The sequence below is a fragment of the Wyeomyia smithii genome, chromosome 3, assembly GCF_029784165.1.
Source record: "Wyeomyia smithii strain HCP4-BCI-WySm-NY-G18 chromosome 3, ASM2978416v1, whole genome shotgun sequence".
Classification (NCBI taxonomy): domain Eukaryota; kingdom Metazoa; phylum Arthropoda; class Insecta; order Diptera; family Culicidae; genus Wyeomyia; species Wyeomyia smithii.
This window is the reverse complement of record NC_073696.1, coordinates 53,351,265-53,363,865: the sequence shown is the minus strand read 5'-3', so window position 1 is coordinate 53,363,865 and position 12,601 is coordinate 53,351,265. Positions and strand designations below refer to the sequence as shown.

Here is a 12,601-nt window from a genome sequence, read left to right as displayed (position 1 = left end):
TATGAAACAAGTGCACGAAGGTAAAAGCACCGGCTAATCATGTTGTTTCATTAACGTCATTAGTAATATTTACTACTGCATAACAATCACTTACCTTGTAAACAAACTTAACACAGATTTTTGTGAATGCAAGGTTATCATAACAAAGTAGATTCAGTGTGTTTCGAGGATCAGAAAGAATAATTCACTATGTTTTTCTTTGCTTCACATGAAAAAAAGATTGTTAAATTGAACTATAGATTCTTTATTTTCGGGGTGGCGATAACCTGGAAAATCGAGAAATATTAGTGAAATTATTTTTCGATTAGGGAATACTAGGGGAAAATTTTAACCGAGACGCCCATTTTTTAAACAGCTTATATTTTTGAAGATGAGGCTTAATATATATTAGAAAAATTGAGGAATTTAATTTGAAAAACTTTTTCGCCACCCTGATTTAATTCGAAGATATTTCACAGATTTGTTAAACTCGCGCTGTCCTAGCGTGTTAGTCATTTCTAACTTGTTGCAACAGAAAATCATTTACGTTTCTATCGCAAGGAGTATAAATTTCAACATCGGCGAAGGCACTCGAATGGGAATTTAAAAAAAAAATCGAAGCTGCAAAACAAAAATAACACAACAGCATTTAGAGTCTCTCGAATTAAGGCTGATATTTAGTGTCACCCGTGTCATTCTTAGTGAAAGTTATGTCAGTAGAAGAAGCCGATAAATTTATATGGGAATTATTTGATCTGAGCCAATCCATTGCATGAAGTAGATAAGCATCTACATCGCTAAAGTAACACAGCGTGTGTGAAATCACAATAATGCTGCCAGTTAACATTATCACTGTCAATTGTTTGGAGCTGAAAGTATTTTTTTCATTTTCAGCTCATTCGGGCTGAAATTCAATTTCAGCTGAAAATCTATTGCTTACATTGAAAACTTATAGCCCGATTATTTTAATTATTCAAGGCGTGATACTGAATAGAAGATGACATCCCACAGTAACAAATAATGACTAAAGTCAAGAGTTTGGGATTATAAACACTATACGTTATTTTATGTCATTCTCAAACACAAACATCGGTATATTTTGACAAACATGAGACCATGTAATAAAAACTAAGGTGTTGAGTTTTCATGAATATTTATTTTTATAAATAAAGCTAGATTCCCAGACTCACGGTGGAAATGGAAGAACCTATTCTGGTTGCATTTTCAGTATTTGTAACGCATGAGCAACGCATAAGTTTGTACGTGTGAATTGTGTTACCGTTTTCCACCACCTGTCAATGTCGCAATTCAAAACTATTGCTTATCAACCTGATTACTGACCTGAAATTATCGAACATTTTTTTATGTTAGTTTTGGAAGCATAAGAGACACTACATTAGTTCAAAAATATTTCACAATGTAATTATTACGCGATTCATTACAAAGCAAAATTAAAGTAAAATGAGTTCAATTTTGTTACGACATGCAGCGCTGAAACAGGGTCATTCTGAAAGTGTCAATGCATCTACGAAAAAAAAGACATTTTATTTGGATTTTCTTGCTTGGTGGCTTCCTTGCTTGGTGAAATCAAAAAAGTGTTCGTGAAGCACCTGCTCGTTCATTCAAAAAAAAATTTATTATCAAATTGATGAATTGAAATATCGTCTAAACTTGACAATAACATTACCGTTCAACAGGATTTCAAAAACTTGGAAAATCTGGAAATATCAGAGAACTCAATTGCCGGGATAATTTTTATCGAGATGCGATTCTTTTTGTTAACGGTCTCTTACCGGATTTATTTTAGTGTAAAAATCTAATATGGGGCCTCTAATGATTGGTTTTTTATCTGATTGAAAGCTTCGTCGAAGTTGCGTTCATCCACGTGGAGCATTCCGTATTCTGTAGCTACTGAATGTAAAAATATATCAGAGAAATTCATTTTATATACCCTATACGTCTCTGGCAGTGGGTTTCCTTCGACAGTTTTTTTATAAGACTGCTGCAGATTTTTGTAAGCTTATATTTTCCTCACATCAGTGAGCTCATAATTTGCATTCAGTTGAAGCACAAAAATGGTTGAATTGATTTGAAAGTTTTCCTTTACTTTTCAACGAAATCGAACCTTGAGATTAGGCTGCCGTTGACTCTGACAGTTGTTCTACAGTATTTAACATAAAATAAGTCTGATGATTGCTTTTACTACGTAGAACTTCTACCCAGATTGATTCACTGTAAAGCTCATACTACAATCAAACTTTTGTCGGTTCACCTCGCGCGAAATCGAGAACAGACTTGAAAAGTCACGAGAGCGTGAGAGTAAAATGTATCTCACATAAAACCTTCAAGACCTGAAGTTAAACTAAATTGGTTACTTTGACAATTGAACTTCAATTAATTTTTTAATAACGCCATTGAGAGGCAAGTGTTATTTTAAATGATAGATCTTCAAAAAACTAGATAAAGCCTGCAAAATTGCATTTGTGACGCTGAGATCTATAAACTACTCGCTTACTTTAAACTAAAACTTACTCGCTTATTTACTATGAGTTACTCGCTTGTTTACTATGAGTTGACAAGTATTTTCGAGGCAATATCAAACGCATCTCATATTGAGTTTTTATTTTCACCGAGTTTTTCGACACGAAATGCGCAATCTCTAGTAAAAATATCTGTTTTACGATATATTTTAAATAGTTTTGATTGGTGCTGCTGAACTATATTTTTGTAGTACCTACTATCGTATTTTACAGTTATTTTAATTTTTTATGTTCAACGCTACATTTACTCCTTAAAACCAAAAATTTAAAATAGCATGACAGTTCTTAGAGTCAAAAAAAAAATTTGGCAAGATTTGTATAAAGGCTAGTTTCATGGAGATGTTTTGAAAGAAATATCAAGCACGTTTAAAAAAGGTCTACACTTACTGATAATGAAATTTTATGGAAGATTCTTCAAGTCTTTTTTAATCACTCATTAGAACGCTGATGAATAAAAAACACAAAACCATAAAAGCGCCCAACTTTGGAAAGTATTCCTTGAATATATCAGGCAAGTTTTTTTAATCGCTTCAGATCCACTGACAATTTTCCGTTAAGCTCAAAAATGGTTTTTCCTTCTGTAAAGATTTCCTCAAGCCCGCTGATTCTCCACTGATGTTTGATTTCTAGAATACTTTAAAATCACCGATTTCACCTCTTGCTTCATTTAATTGAAAACTAGTGTCCGATGCTTTGTTAAGTTTGTAGAAAAGAAAACTGAGCGTTATGCAGGCATTGGATGAGGAAAATATTTGCTATATTTGGTACGGATTTTTTGGGCAAAATAAAAATAATTAATTATATTTGCTATGTCATTACACGGCGCGAATTTTTTTCTAAATAAACTTCGTCTAAAATCTAGTTTTCATTAACAGAACTACATTTCAAACCCTTTTGGAGTTTATATCACGATTGATTGGAGCGTAAGATTCCGAGGAAGAATTTTGGTTGATTAACTTCGTTATTTCGCCATTCGGTGGTTTTCTGTGACCGAGACAAACCGGAAGGAAACGATAAAATACGAAATAATCAGTTCAATACGACTTGAAATAAGTCAGTCTTAAGGCATTTGAATGCCTACCAATTAACTTGTAAAGATGTTTTTTACGTTGAAATACTATATTGAAATACTATATTGACTGTTTTTTTTTTTCTTTATTAGAGAGGCTTTCAGCCTTTGACTGGTTCACCTCTACCACTTTGAGTTTTATTAAATGATTCATTTCAGGTTGCACCAGTTTGACATATTCAATTTTATTGCACTGTTGCATAAGAAACTCTAGTAAATCGAACAAAATTTTTCGCGGAACTCAGGAATACCGAGAATCAATATTTTTGTTCCCGGGATCCGGGAATCCCGGGAAAAGCTATTTCCCGGGAAATCGTTCCCGGGATTGCAAACCCTATTTTTGACATCTAATGGCCGATTCTACTAAAATTCGAGCCCACGACCATCCCCTTGACAAAGCAGACTCTTTAGCCTTGAGGATACGTAACTCCAAAAAAAAACGTGTTTATTCCAAAAACCGCGTGAAAAACCGCGTTAATTCGAAAATCCGCGTGAAAAAAACCTCGTAAAAAATCGCGGAAATAAACCGCGCAAAAACCTGGTTGTACAACAAAATCCATCAATTTTGTTCCAACTAAGCTATTAATTTTTTTCTGTAACCATCGACTGGTTTTTCGTTTGCAGATAACTCTGATGATGCTGGAATATTAAGGGGGACCCTACTCTGGAAAGTTGAAAAATAATGAATTTTCGTGATATTTTTTTCGAATGTTTAGAGAAAGGTGAGGTGTTCGGGCATTTCGGCTATGGATTAAGGTATATTTGAAGATGTATTTTGTGTACCGTGGGTGCTATTGGCAGTGTTTTTCTCGAAACCATGTGTTTTCAACTGGTGGTAAGTCCTTCTCAGCATCTACTGAACCGATTTTGCTGAATTTTTTTTTAACATGTAAAAATGGATTATCTAACTTGTTACGTAGCCGTTTTTTGATATCTGAGTTTTTCAATGTTTTATGATTTTTCAAATAGTGATTTTTCATGAAAAAAAACAATTTTTTACTAAAATTGGCAATTTTGGCAATTTTTGGAATTTTCAAAAACGGCTACGTAACAAGATAGATAATATGTTTCTATATACTGAAAAAAAATTTCAGCCCGATCGGTCTACTAGAAGCTGAGAAAAACTTACTACCAGTTAGGTACTGATTTAGAGAGAGCATCCACGTTCCCAGCTGCCAACAGTGTAATACTCACTATATTTACATTCACGACATGGAAAATACATCTTCAAATATACCTTAATCAATAGCCAAAATAGCCAAACACTTCACTTTACTCTAGACAGCCAAAAAAAAAAAATATGAAAATTCATGATTTTTTGACCTTCTAGAGTAGGGTCCCCCCCTTAATGGAAAATTTACCCAGGTTTTAATTTTCATTACTTTTGAAATGAATTGAGGTAAAATTTACTCGAAAAGTAATCTATAAACTACGTAAACATATTTTAGATGATTTTTGGCCCCTTTCCCCTTAGACTCTTTTGTCCCTACAAGTTTTTTGCATAGATTTTCTTAAGCCCCCTTTCATGTTTTCGTCGATGATTCTAAGGAAGTGTTATCCACGTTATTTTTCGGTAAAGGTTTGTGTTGATTCAGTTTAATAGTTTGTTTCTTACAATCGGGAAAAATCATATGAATTTTTTGTATATTGTGAAGGGTGATTTTTTTGCTATTTGGTTTTTCGTGTATTCAGATTTGACAGTTCACGCGGGAATTCTGACAGTTGTCAAAGTCTAATGTACTAAGTTTGATTTGCCATTTCACCGTTAACAGACTTACGTCTGAACAACGCTTACAAATAATCGAATTTTATTACCAAAAGTCGTCCTTTGTGAAAAATGTTGTTCGCGCATTTTTACCGAAAAATTGTGTTCAGTGACGAAGCTCATTTCTGGTTGAATGGGTATGTTAATAAGCAAAATTGCCGCATTTTGGTCGAAGAGCAACCAGAAGCAATACAAGAATCGCCAATGCACCCAGAAAAATGCACGGTTTGGTGCGGTTTACACGCTGGAGGCATCATCGGCCCGTACTTCTTCAAAGATGATCAAAATCGCAACGTTACGGTCAATGGCGCTCGCTATCGCGCGATGATTTCTGATTTTTTTGCCGGAAATGGAAGAGCTGGGACTTGCCACACATCCCGCGAATCAATAGACATATTGCGGAATGAGTTCGGTGAGCAATTCAGCTCACGAATTGGACCGGTGAATTGGTCGCCTAGATCATGCGATTTAACACCGCTAGATTATTTTTTTTGTGGGGCTACGTTAAGTCTCTCGCCTGTGCGGATAAGCCAACAACAATTCCAGCCTTGGAAGACAACATTACATGCGTTATTCGCCAGATACCAGCCGAAATGCTCGAAAAAGTGACCCAAAATTGGACTTTTCGTATGGACCATTTAAAACGTAGCCGTGGCCAACATTTGAATGGAATTATCTCTAAGTTTGTAATTTCAGTTTTGTAATTTTTGGGTTGTTATTGTTTGTTGGGTTGTTATTGTTTTTTGGGTTGGTTATATGAAAAATATGAGATTGTAGGACTGCCCTAAAAAATTGAACCACGAAAAATGTTCAAACCATGAAAAATGAAAACAGAATCCTCAAAACTTCTCTACCTATGGGATTAGGAATTATGAATGAGAATGATTTGATGAGAATTCAGATTCGAAATCATTTACTTCAAAGGATTCACATAACTAGGAACCATCAGATTCGCCTCAGCTAGTTCACGATAATTTGGAAGAACACTACCTTAACAAAGCATCCTGAGTATGAATTCTCAGAAAAGCGAAGAGTTAGGGCAGTTTTCGGAATTTACGCATATTTTCACGCGGATTTAAAAATGTACGCGTTTTTTTTTTACGCGGAGATCTCAGAGAAGTCGTTTTGTTACGCGGATTTTTTTATAGGTTTTCATTTATAAATTGTTTTTTTTTTAAGTGTCCGATGAGTTTACCTAATGCAATTGCTGAATATTCACTGATTAGGCCTAACCTTTTTTGTTTTTTCTTGATTTTCAACTAAACTCGTTGGTAGAAATAACACTGCCATCGATTTTTATTGAAAAAAAAATATTTGAAATGATTAAAATCTTCAGCAGATAATGTTTTTCTACGCGGATTTCATTATTTACGCGTTTTTACGTGGTTCCCACGCGCTACGTATCCCCCGCTTCAAAACACCTTAAGTTTACTGGACTATGAGACTGGAATGCACTCATTTTGCAGTTGGCATCTGCAAAAAAAAACATAAGTCCATCCTTTGAAATTTCTTATTAAAATGGCTTTTTCAATCATAATCATAACCACATCATAAATAAGTTACGAATTTTTTCGGGTCATATAAAGAAAGTAGAATAATTCAAACTTTGTGAGACATAACACACGAATGAAAGTCTAACATTGAAATTGCGTTTCTCTTTCTGTTCTTCGAAGTTTTGGCAATGCGGGATGAACGCTTATTTGGAGTTGTTCAGTATGAACGAATATTTTCAACTCGAAACACAATCTTTGTTAACCAAAAACAACAAAAAAATCTTATAAAATTATAAGAATTTATCGCATCAAAATTTAAGTTCCGCCACAATTCCCAGACAAATGTAGCATTAGCTGAATTCCTCAATCCGGTAAGAAGTTTGTCATTTATTTGTAATTTCTTATAATGCACTTCTCTGCTTGATGCCACACAAAATCAACATTATTCCATTTTGTTAGACTACTTATTTTAGTAGTGTTATCAATTCTTCATTATCAATAAGTATTTTGAAGATCATCGGCAGTCCGCCAAATGCTTCTATTTTTCTAGAGAACATATCTTTTAATAGAAGCGAAACAATTATACGCATTACTATGAGTAAAATCCCACCAGTGATAAGAGAAACAGACTTTCTCAATTTCTTGATTTTATCAGTTTAAACATCATGCAATCCGACGATAATGATTTGGAGAAATTGAAAAAATAATAACTAGAGGTTTTCCAGGTCCACTTTTGACAAAAGTTTGCCATGATCTTCTCGAATAAAGTTGAGTTAACGCAAGACAGATTTCTTATACAGCTTTTGAACTACACCGATTTTTACTTTATTTTATTTTACTTCGTCCAATTGTTGCAAGGGTTCAGAATCATTTCTCTATAATAAATATAATCACCTGAAAAAGGTACAGTAATTTCAAAGAGTTTTGCTACTTTCGTTCATGTAATGTATCCGCTACAAAACTTCCATTAAAAACTATTTCTTTTGCCGCAGAAAAAGCGAAAATAGGGTTTGACGCATGCAAAATGTTTGCTGCAGTTTTCCAAGAATTAATTACATAAATATCCTAACTTGTGTTTAAATAGTCTGTTGATCTACTCGTTCGAATTACCGGGAATTTACTCGTTCCACCCTCCAGCTGGGATTTTTTTTTATCCTCAATTTATTCGTATTCATGTGGGTGGTTGTGTGTATACCTGTGCATTGAACAGATAGTTTGTGAAAACCGGTTAAATTTAAAACACACATTTCATTTCCGATGACAACTGTGATTGCGATGGCAATCTATTAGCGGTGGAAGTGAGTTGAAAAAAAGCCAAGATAGCCTTGATTGGGTCGGACACTCGAAAAAAAAAATAACAAAAATAACAAATCACTCACATTTGATTACCACACACTCCCGGACTCGAGTGTGAGTAAATTACCGCAGCTCATTCCATCGCCACTGTTGACACCACCATCAACAGTGGTTATCGCGTGGGAGTCTACAAGTCAATCATGGCTGCTGCTGCTGCTGCTGTAACTACTCGAATTCTCGTGACTTGACTCAACTGACTTGTCAGTGGTTGTCCAGCAGCAGCCAGCGGTCATCGAATCGTTTCCTGCTTGCTCATCCGAATGGCGGATATCATTAAGATGAGTTATTATTCGCGACAAAATTGACATTTGTCTCCTAAATCGTAACGGTGATGATGGGTAAGTTGAGCTTCTCTCTCTCCGTTTGAATAGGATTCATCATTGTTTCAGCGAATATCACCAAAAATGATCGCCCGCGTTTGTAATTGAGGGCAACACACTATTCTCAGTGGTTACCAAAAAGATCAAGTAGTTTGCCACATCACCGCACCACTACAAGGCTAATAGAGCACTAATTGGATTGCCAGAACCGGACAGAACACAATCAACACAGAACGACTCACCAATCGAAGCGAAATTATGACGAAACATGGAAGGCCGTTTTGGGACAGTTGGAAGCAACTCGGCTCAAGAATGTTCGACTAATAAATAACGGTTGGAAGCAAATAAATTATACTTTCAACTTGTGTTTTTTTTCCTTCTCCGGGTGCCTTCCGTTGCTCTGTTATTGCGCAAGACGGTATGTGTCACTCCGGGAGACAAAGTTTTGTGTTTGCTTTTTTTTTCTTCGATCCCAAATTGCCGCATTTTGGTCGAAGAGCAACCAGAAGCAATACAAGAATCGCCAATGCACCCAGAAAAATGCACGGTTTGGTGCGGTTTACACGCTGGAGGCATCATCGGCCCGTACTTCTTCAAAGATGATCAAAATCGCAACGTTACGGTCAATGGCGCTCGCTATCGCGCGATGATTTCTGATTTTTTTGCCGGAAATGGAAGAGCTGGGACTTGCCACACATCCCGCGAATCAATAGACATATTGCGGAATGAGTTCGGTGAGCAATTCAGCTCACGAATTGGACCGGTGAATTGGTCGCCTAGATCATGCGATTTAACACCGCTAGATTATTTTTTTTGTGGGGCTACGTTAAGTCTCTCGCCTGTGCGGATAAGCCAACAACAATTCCAGCCTTGGAAGACAACATTACATGCGTTATTCGCCAGATACCAGCCGAAATGCTCGAAAAAGTGACCCAAAATTGGACTTTTCGTATGGACCATTTAAAACGTAGCCGTGGCCAACATTTGAATGGAATTATCTCTAAGTTTGTAATTTCAGTTTTGTAATTTTTGGGTTGTTATTGTTTGTTGGGTTGTTATTGTTTTTTGGGTTGGTTATATGAAAAATATGAGATTGTAGGACTGCCCTAAAAAATTGAACCACGAAAAATGTTCAAACCATGAAAAATGAAAACAGAATCCTCAAAACTTCTCTACCTATGGGATTAGGAATTATGAATGAGAATGATTTGATGAGAATTCAGATTCGAAATCATTTACTTCAAAGGATTCACATAACTAGGAACCATCAGATTCGCCTCAGCTAGTTCACGATAATTTGGAAGAACACTACCTTAACAAAGCATCCTGAGTATGAATTCTCAGAAAAGCGAAGAGTTAGGGCAGTTTTCGGAATTTACGCATATTTTCACGCGGATTTAAAAATGTACGCGTTTTTTTTTTACGCGGAGATCTCAGAGAAGTCGTTTTGTTACGCGGATTTTTTTATAGGTTTTCATTTATAAATTGTTTTTTTTTTAAGTGTCCGATGAGTTTACCTAATGCAATTGCTGAATATTCACTGATTAGGCCTAACCTTTTTTGTTTTTTCTTGATTTTCAACTAAACTCGTTGGTAGAAATAACACTGCCATCGATTTTTATTGAAAAAAAAATATTTGAAATGATTAAAATCTTCAGCAGATAATGTTTTTCTACGCGGATTTCATTATTTACGCGTTTTTACGTGGTTCCCACGCGCTACGTATCCCCCGCTTCAAAACACCTTAAGTTTACTGGACTATGAGACTGGAATGCACTCATTTTGCAGTTGGCATCTGCAAAAAAAAACATAAGTCCATCCTTTGAAATTTCTTATTAAAATGGCTTTTTCAATCATAATCATAACCACATCATAAATAAGTTACGAATTTTTTCGGGTCATATAAAGAAAGTAGAATAATTCAAACTTTGTGAGACATAACACACGAATGAAAGTCTAACATTGAAATTGCGTTTCTCTTTCTGTTCTTCGAAGTTTTGGCAATGCGGGATGAACGCTTATTTGGAGTTGTTCAGTATGAACGAATATTTTCAACTCGAAACACAATCTTTGTTAACCAAAAACAACAAAAAAATCTTATAAAATTATAAGAATTTATCGCATCAAAATTTAAGTTCCGCCACAATTCCCAGACAAATGTAGCATTAGCTGAATTCCTCAATCCGGTAAGAAGTTTGTCATTTATTTGTAATTTCTTATAATGCACTTCTCTGCTTGATGCCACACAAAATCAACATTATTCCATTTTGTTAGACTACTTATTTTAGTAGTGTTATCAATTCTTCATTATCAATAAGTATTTTGAAGATCATCGGCAGTCCGCCAAATGCTTCTATTTTTCTAGAGAACATATCTTTTAATAGAAGCGAAACAATTATACGCATTACTATGAGTAAAATCCCACCAGTGATAAGAGAAACAGACTTTCTCAATTTCTTGATTTTATCAGTTTAAACATCATGCAATCCGACGATAATGATTTGGAGAAATTGAAAAAATAATAACTAGAGGTTTTCCAGGTCCACTTTTGACAAAAGTTTGCCATGATCTTCTCGAATAAAGTTGAGTTAACGCAAGACAGATTTCTTATACAGCTTTTGAACTACACCGATTTTTACTTTATTTTATTTTACTTCGTCCAATTGTTGCAAGGGTTCAGAATCATTTCTCTATAATAAATATAATCACCTGAAAAAGGTACAGTAATTTCAAAGAGTTTTGCTACTTTCGTTCATGTAATGTATCCGCTACAAAACTTCCATTAAAAACTATTTCTTTTGCCGCAGAAAAAGCGAAAATAGGGTTTGACGCATGCAAAATGTTTGCTGCAGTTTTCCAAGAATTAATTACATAAATATCCTAACTTGTGTTTAAATAGTCTGTTGATCTACTCGTTCGAATTACCGGGAATTTACTCGTTCCACCCTCCAGCTGGGATTTTTTTTTATCCTCAATTTATTCGTATTCATGTGGGTGGTTGTGTGTATACCTGTGCATTGAACAGATAGTTTGTGAAAACCGGTTAAATTTAAAACACACATTTCATTTCCGATGACAACTGTGATTGCGATGGCAATCTATTAGCGGTGGAAGTGAGTTGAAAAAAAGCCAAGATAGCCTTGATTGGGTCGGACACTCGAAAAAAAAAATAACAAAAATAACAAATCACTCACATTTGATTACCACACACTCCCGGACTCGAGTGTGAGTAAATTACCGCAGCTCATTCCATCGCCACTGTTGACACCACCATCAACAGTGGTTATCGCGTGGGAGTCTACAAGTCAATCATGGCTGCTGCTGCTGCTGCTGTAACTACTCGAATTCTCGTGACTTGACTCAACTGACTTGTCAGTGGTTGTCCAGCAGCAGCCAGCGGTCATCGAATCGTTTCCTGCTTGCTCATCCGAATGGCGGATATCATTAAGATGAGTTATTATTCGCGACAAAATTGACATTTGTCTCCTAAATCGTAACGGTGATGATGGGTAAGTTGAGCTTCTCTCTCTCCGTTTGAATAGGATTCATCATTGTTTCAGCGAATATCACCAAAAATGATCGCCCGCGTTTGTAATTGAGGGCAACACACTATTCTCAGTGGTTACCAAAAAGATCAAGTAGTTTGCCACATCACCGCACCACTACAAGGCTAATAGAGCACTAATTGGATTGCCAGAACCGGACAGAACACAATCAACACAGAACGACTCACCAATCGAAGCGAAATTATGACGAAACATGGAAGGCCGTTTTGGGACAGTTGGAAGCAACTCGGCTCAAGAATGTTCGACTAATAAATAACGGTTGGAAGCAAATAAATTATACTTTCAACTTGTGTTTTTTTTCCTTCTCCGGGTGCCTTCCGTTGCTCTGTTATTGCGCAAGACGGTATGTGTCACTCCGGGAGACAAAGTTTTGTGTTTGCTTTTTTTTTCTTCGATCCCAGGGCACATGCTGCAGGTAATCAAAAGGCAGTTGGACAGACCGATAGTGACACGCCGAAGGTTCTTCTAGCTAGAGTGCTTTCCCGGAAAGTGAAGCGTTGCGTCACACAGAGT

At 35.9% G+C, this 12,601-nt stretch overlaps 1 protein-coding gene across 2 annotated transcripts in view; it reads left to right on the top strand.

The window, feature by feature from the left end:
• Positions 1–12,601, top strand: part of LOC129732216 (protein tiptop) — a 519,376-nt gene that overhangs the window by 488,470 nt on the left and 18,305 nt on the right. The window lies entirely within an intron of this gene.